Source organism: Leptosomus discolor, chromosome 3 (assembly GCF_034619465.1).
Source record: "Leptosomus discolor isolate bLepDis1 chromosome 3, bLepDis1.hap2, whole genome shotgun sequence".
In the NCBI taxonomy this organism is placed as follows: domain Eukaryota; kingdom Metazoa; phylum Chordata; class Aves; order Leptosomiformes; family Leptosomidae; genus Leptosomus; species Leptosomus discolor.
The window spans coordinates 6,865,804-6,873,002 of record NC_141393.1 but is presented as its reverse complement, the minus strand read 5'-3'; positions in this window follow the sequence as shown (position 1 = coordinate 6,873,002).

The window sequence follows — 7,199 nt, the reverse complement described above, 5'->3', positions numbered from 1 at the left end:
TCCCAAGCTATGGAAATATTGCTATCTTGTGATTACTCACTGCTCGGAATTAGTCATCCATTTATACGTTTGTCCATTTATACGCTAGGAGATAATCCAACAAGACTAATAGCCATTTCACTTCTTCTGTATGCCTTTGTCTATCAACAGGATTACAGGACTTGGTTCCCTGTGGTGGAAAGTTTAGCTCAGTGACCCAAGAAATACTTTCCAATTGAATGCTGTTGTTGCCCTGCTCCAAAAGGTAAGAGAGCAGAATTTCACAATACAGCCTGGAACTGAACCTGCCATGGGACAATCCTGCTGGGATAAGGCCAAGTTGAAGAGCATCAGTAGTAATTAGTTTGGGTTCAGCTTCTACCAGAGGTGTTTAAGTGACCAAGAGCAAAGGACTTGAGATGGAAATTCATTTCAGCCGCCAATTCAGGGGTGGTACAATGATCTCTGAGCCAGTTTCTTGCTGAAAGCTCCTAATCATGCAATACTGCCTGTATATAACCCTGCCTGGGCAAAAAGACAGATGCCATAACATACATTCCTTCAATAGATGGAGTCCTAAGTATCCAGTATCTCACATTTATACCAATAGGTGGGGAAGTGGGAGGGAATTCTCCACTCCAGAGAACTCTGTCAAAGTGTGACTTTGCTCCTTGTATAACAGGGAAGACCTCCGCTGTCTTTGGTCTCCCAAAGGTCCTCCCATCCAAGCAGGAATCAAATAGCTGCAGTCCCTGATCTCTGCTAGAACTGGTAGGAAATTGGTAACTTCCAGGTAAAATAATGGTTAAAGCTCCCTTTTCACATGGTTAAACTTTCACACTCCAAGGGATTCCCATGTTCGATCATCCCCCATCTAACATTAGATTCAATGGAGGCCCTGCGGAGAAGAACTCTTCAGACAAAACTTCCTTGGTTTGTGTGCAGGAGACATCATGCAGATACAGATACTCCCAGTAACTTTGCACTGTCTGCCTGGGATGATGACAGGAACTTCCGTCACTTGCTAAATGGATTCTGCCAGCACTTCTGAAGCCCTAACGCTACTTGCGTTGAAAGGAAGTTAAAAGTATTATGTGCTATCTCTTTAGCAAAATTTTTATAGATGAACCTCTGGGAACAGTCACTTTAATCCCCTGTCCAGTCACTAGAGATGTGAGACCTGTGATTGCCACTGCTACTGGTGAGGATGAGACCTTGAAGAGAACGGCCAAGGCAAGTGGGATGGACTTCCATTGCGGTAGACACTAGATCTCAGAAACAGGTGTGATTTTGCTTGCAGGCTACAGGATGGCAGCTCTGAGCACACCGTGTAAAACCAGCTTTTTAAGAGATTGCAGGAAGGACCTTTAGACTCTCTCCAGCTTTCTGGAGATGTATTTACACTGGCCTAAAATAAATGTAACATAGAGGAAAGGAGAACGGCTTGCTGCATATGCCACAATACAGATCAAGTCAAGCGAAAAAGCCAGTGTTGGTGGCACATGAAAAATTAGCTCCCTGAAGCAAAGTAGGCAACGACTTATTTATGCTGGCTGGAAAAACTACTTGTTCTATACACTTTTTCTTCTCCTACCTATAGCTCTTCCAAAGTAAGGCTAACTAGCCTGGTGATTTTGCATATCAGATCTTTCTATTAGACACAATAACGTCTGTAGATGGTGGCTAATGTAACATGTGTGAGTTAAAGGACTTGGCAGTGAATCATTGGTTAAGACATGTAACTCCATCCTCAATTATCCTCATTCTGATAAAGGGAGGAAAAGTAGTGATGAAATAATTGTGTACCTAAAGAAAGGTTGTAAGGTCATGTTCTGATCCATATTTAGCAGGGTTAAATTGCAAAATAGCACAATGAAGCCTGCTTACATCAACAGAAAACTGGAGAAAAGTGTTTGCCCTAATGTCCGAGATCAGGGGCCTGAAAAGTGTTGTACAGAAGAAGATAAAGAACTCAGTTCTTGTGTCTGTACCGATACCAGAGCTGGCCCAGCAGTGAGTTGGACTCACAGTTGGACTGCTTTCAGCAGTGAGTCTGGTAGGAGCCCTGACAGGGCCTCTGCTATGCCTTCTCCGTGGATGAAGTCTTTGGCCAACATGCAGACGCATGTGTGAGCCCCACCAAGTGAATCGTGGCACCACAATGCGCAAAGACCCCATTCGAGACCCAAGGGCTGTGCAGAAGCAGGCGCAGTCATAGAATCACAGAATGGTTTGGTTTGGAAGGAACCTTAAAGACCATCTAGTCCAACCCCCTGCCATGGGCAGGGACACCTTCCACCAGACCAGGTTGCTCCAAGCCCCATCCAACCTGGCCTTGAACGCTGCCAGGGAGGGGGCAGCCACAGCTTCTCTGGGCAGCCTGTGCCAGTGCCTCACCACCCTCACAGGGAGGAATTTCTTCCTCATACTCTCTAAATCTACCCCCTTTCACTTTGAAACTGTTACCCCTCGTCCTATCACCACACTCCCTGATCACGAGTTCCTCCCCACCTTTCCTGTAGCCCCCTTTCAGCACTGGAAGCTGCTGTGAGGTCTCCCCAGAGCCCTCTCTTCTCCAGGCTGAACAGCCCCAGCTCTCAGCCTGTCCTCACAGGGGAGATGCTTCAGCCCCCGATCATCTTCGTGGCCTCCTCTGGACCCGCTTGAGTACGTCCATGTCTGTCTTGTGCTGGGCGCCCCAGTCCTTGCTGGAAAGACCAACTGGCTGGTTTGAAATCTGCAGAAAAGAAGTGTAGGGTAACTGAAGGGGGAGGGAAGGGTGAGTGCAGTTGGATGTGTGTCCCACTAAGGGAAAGCTAGCTGAATATTGCTAAAAATCACAGCTAAAAATTGCAGCTAAAATCACAGCTAAATATCACAGCTGGAAAAATGAATTTTAAACATCTTTATGTGAACTCACCAAATTAGTGCACTGTTTGCCTTATTGGTTGGAACATCTTGCTACTAAGCAGATCATTTCTTGAGCTATTTTCTTGCTAACATGTATAATTACTCCCAGCTCAGATAAGCCCAAAGGTAACAAAATAACATCCTTTCCACAATTTTTTTTTTTTTTTTAATTTTCATTCTCCAGAGATAAGGTCTTTTAAAGGTCATATTTTGACATAATTCCTTTTTTACCCCCTTGTTGTGCTAAAATAGATCAGTATTATTGACCTTGACAACAATGCCTGAAAGGTTTAGTGACAATCTATTCTGTATCAATGAGCACAAAAACCTGCTTTTATGGGCTGGGGCGCTCTCCGTGCATTTGATAGCAGGCAGATCGGCTTTTCTTGACAAGGCATCGAGTAAAAAGATTTAATGTATCCATCTCAATGTGAATTGGATCGTACCCTCCTGACATGAGATCCCCAGCCCCAGGGAGAGCTGTGCTCAGCGCTGTGTGGCTGCATTAGTCACTCGTAATGGCTACACGAAGAAACAGAGCATGACAAGAGCTAAATAACATTGTGAGCGTGGAAACGTCCAGGTTTCGCCAGCCTCTCTGCTTTCCCAGACTTTTTAAAGATGAAAAGCAATAAAGCGCTTTTAAAGGAGGCTTATTTTGCTTTTGAAACCACTCTTTTTTGAAGTATGCTTTGTAAAGGTAGAGCTTGCACAATGAATAAGGCAGCCACGGGTCCTGTTAAGGATCAGACGGGAACTCTGCGTTGGCTCTTTCAAGTGGCTTCAGATTTGGGGTGGTAAAGCAGCTATTCTGCTGCCGTTTAACTGCTCTCCTGTTGCTGACTCCGGTTTCAAAGGGGCCAGTCCTCAGCCTGTGTATGCTCTTACACCTGCTCTGGGGCAATAGGTCCCCTCTTAATTGATTTTTTTTCTTTTCCCCTGAATTCTTCTCTTCACTGATGCCAGCTCCAAAATAATCAACAGAATTACAGTTTAAACTCTGTATTTGGTGAAAGTCTGGCCCAAATGAAGGCAATGCAAATGTGCCAGCGGTGTCAGTGAGGGCAGGATTTCACTTGTTTAGTTAGAAACAGGTTTTGCCAGAATCCTGACTCTTTCCCCTTGAGTTACTGTGATTCCTGGGGGAGAGGGAAAGGGGGAAGGGAGAGGGAAGAACTATAATAGATAAATAGATGAATAAAAAAATCACACAGTGGGAAGATGTACAATTACTATTGTTATTCTGGTGCTTTATATGAAAACTTGAAAAATAAGGCACAGGGAGAAAAGAAGACAAGATGGAAACTAAGTTTTGTTTCAGAATTTACATTTCTGTGGTTTAAGGGGTTATAAACAATCCTTCCTAATGGGCTGAGTTACCTCCCATCATTAGTCTTATCTCCACAATGCCTGTTCTAACATGTTGTTCATTTCAGGGTTAAAAAATTCGCCTGGAAAAGCAACAATGCACAGCAGATTTCCCCAAACCCAAGCAGGGAGACTTGTTAACCAGCCCTTTCACTATTCCACCTCTGGGAAGTCAACCAAAGAGTTGTGTATATGGCCTCAGGGTGTCCACCCCTGTACAACCGTGTCTAGAAGTGTCATGGGAGCATCATAACAACTCTTCATGATCTCTTCCGGAGGTGCAGGGTTGTTGTCCAAGAATCAACAGCTTCTGTGTCAGTTCAACGGCAACTGATAAAATTGAAAGCAACATTTGGCAAGGAAAGGTGTAGCTCACTGCGGCACGACCCCCAAGACCGGAGAAACACTGAGACAGGTACACCATTCTTCCCACCTCTGTGGGGACAAGAGATGGAACTGGGATGAATTTTTGCCTGTCTGCACACACATTACTGACCACCAGGGTTTATGCAGAGACCCCCAAAATTCCCATCCTCCTTTCCTTCTCAAAAGAAAGAATACAGCATTACTCTCCCAAGAAAGCATGTTTCTGTATTTTGTATTTCACCCATATGAGCTTGTTTGATTCTTGCGGTGGCAGAAGGCACAGAGAATTGCTGAACAAGAGCTTTGACCACGGTAAGCTCAGCTGCATTACACAGCCCTGTACATGTCAAGGACCACCACCATTGCTTACAACATCAGTTGAGCGCAGCATAGTTACTGCAGGTCTAAGAAATTCAGCTCAGATGGCTGGTAAAGCAAAGTCACTGGCTCAGACTCCTGCTTCAATAATTTAAAGAGTCGTTTCCAGATGAAAGGGGTCTTGGAAAAAGTGAAGACCCAGGTTACTTGAAATACAACCTTGGTTGGAATAAGTCACTGTGGGGCTCCTTTCTTAAGGCAGCCCCTACCTCCAGGTGTTGCTCTGGGAATGAGAACAAAAAGAGGCGGTAGCGGAGGATGAACAAAACCCACCAAAAGTCCAGGAAAGAATGAGGAGGAAAACAGAAAAGATTAATCATTCCATCATCAGCAGACTCCTGAGCAGGGCATTTGTTCTTCCCGCATGAAAAGTCCTTCCTTTGCCATCCCAAACAATCACCTGGCATTTAGCATGCCTTCAGCCCTTTTCCCCCATTCCAAGCACGTAATTATTTACACCAGGTGCATTGCTTTAACCCATCCCTTACGACGTCCTCATTCACAAGTAAAGGACTGTAATTTGCCAGCCTTCACTGAAGTTTCTTTGTGCCAGTCTCCTACCCCGGGTGTAACGTTACACTGACAAGCCGCACGGCACAATGGAAAGGGAAATAGAACTTACCCGCTGAACAAAGGGTATTAGTGCTCCCTGCCTCTAACCCCAGGTGACTGTACAGAGGTGACTGCAGGGACTCTGCTGAACAGAAGGCTTGGGTCATCTCAAAACCGTGAGCGCGGCAGCAGTGCTGGCAAACAGCTACACCTGCAGCAGCCCGCGGCTGCGTGCAACCACGCCGCTTTGTGCCGTCACCTTGGGTAAACGCCGCCAGTCCTACTTAAAGTTTAAATTAACGCAAGATTTTAGCTGGCAGGGTCCTCGGTGCTGATGGAGGGTGTTGAACTCAAGCAGCGTTCACCCCCTCCCTTCCCAGCTGGTCACAGAGGTTGTCCCACGGGCTGCGTGGTCTGGCATTTTGTGCACGGAGTTGCCCTGAACTTTGCTGATGGCTGCGTTCAGGGTCAGGTGAGGCAACAGCAATGCTGTGAAAACTCAGGTCTCGTGGCACCCGTGACGCTGCCTCTTTGTTTCACTGAAGCTCCTGGAATTCGCCTGTTGCACCCACACCGGGCAGGACCTGTCCCTTTGTGGGGCGGCCAGGAACTCTCCTTGGCCAGGGCTGATCCATGACAGATGCCCCTGGGCTCCGCTGCAAAACAAATAAACAGCGACAGCAATAACGAGGGGGAAGTGAGCAGTGGGATTATTTCGGTTTGCAGCTCCTGTCCTTTGATTTGGTTTGATGCCGCGATTCCAGGCATGGATGAACCAAGCGATGAAGGGAGTCTGAGTGCTCCCCCCTTAGCCCTGGCTATGTAGCACACATGCCACTGCATGGGAGGCTGCTTGCAAGCACAATCCCTTTTGACTCATCTAAATCAAAGGTGTCTCTTGTCTTTGCCTCCCAGAAAAAGCCCAAGGTCATAGATCACACAGAGATGCAAATAAAAATACTGAGACAATGATGCTAGATACACACTGTCTCTCCCATCACTTCTCATTGTGTCTCTTCCCTGAAAAGCGTGTGCAATAAGCTAAATGAGTCTTGGGTGCTAGAGGGGAGAAATTCCTGCTTGTTCAACTTCAGCCGACATCCCCCAGCCTCTGTTGTCTCATCTAGAGTGGAGGCAGTGGGAGACCCGATCGCTTCTTTCCAGAAGCAATTCTGGTTCCCAATGAATATGCAGTATACTCTGGCCATGCTTTCTTGTGAGCCTGCCCCAAATTTGCCCTTTTAAAAATGGCAGTCCACTGCTCCTAGTCTGACCTCCAACCAGGAGGCCAGAGAAAGGTGCCCCAGGGAAGGGTCACCGCTCCACAACTCACACGTTGCACCTGGAAAAGCGATGTACCTCAGGGGTCGATAAAGGGGCCAATACTGTTTAACGTCCTCATTACCAAGCTGGGTGATGGGAAAGAGTGCACCCTCAGCAAATTTGCAAGTGGTATAAGATTTGGAGAAGTTGTGGATACACCAGAGGGTTGTGCTGCTGTTCAGAGAGAACCTCGACGGGATGGAGAAGCAGGTCAACAGCATTCTCATGAAGTTCAACAAAGGGAAATGCAAAGTCCTGTACAGGGCAGAAATAACCCTACGCACCAGCACAGGCTGGGGATTGACCGGCTGGAAAGTAGCCTT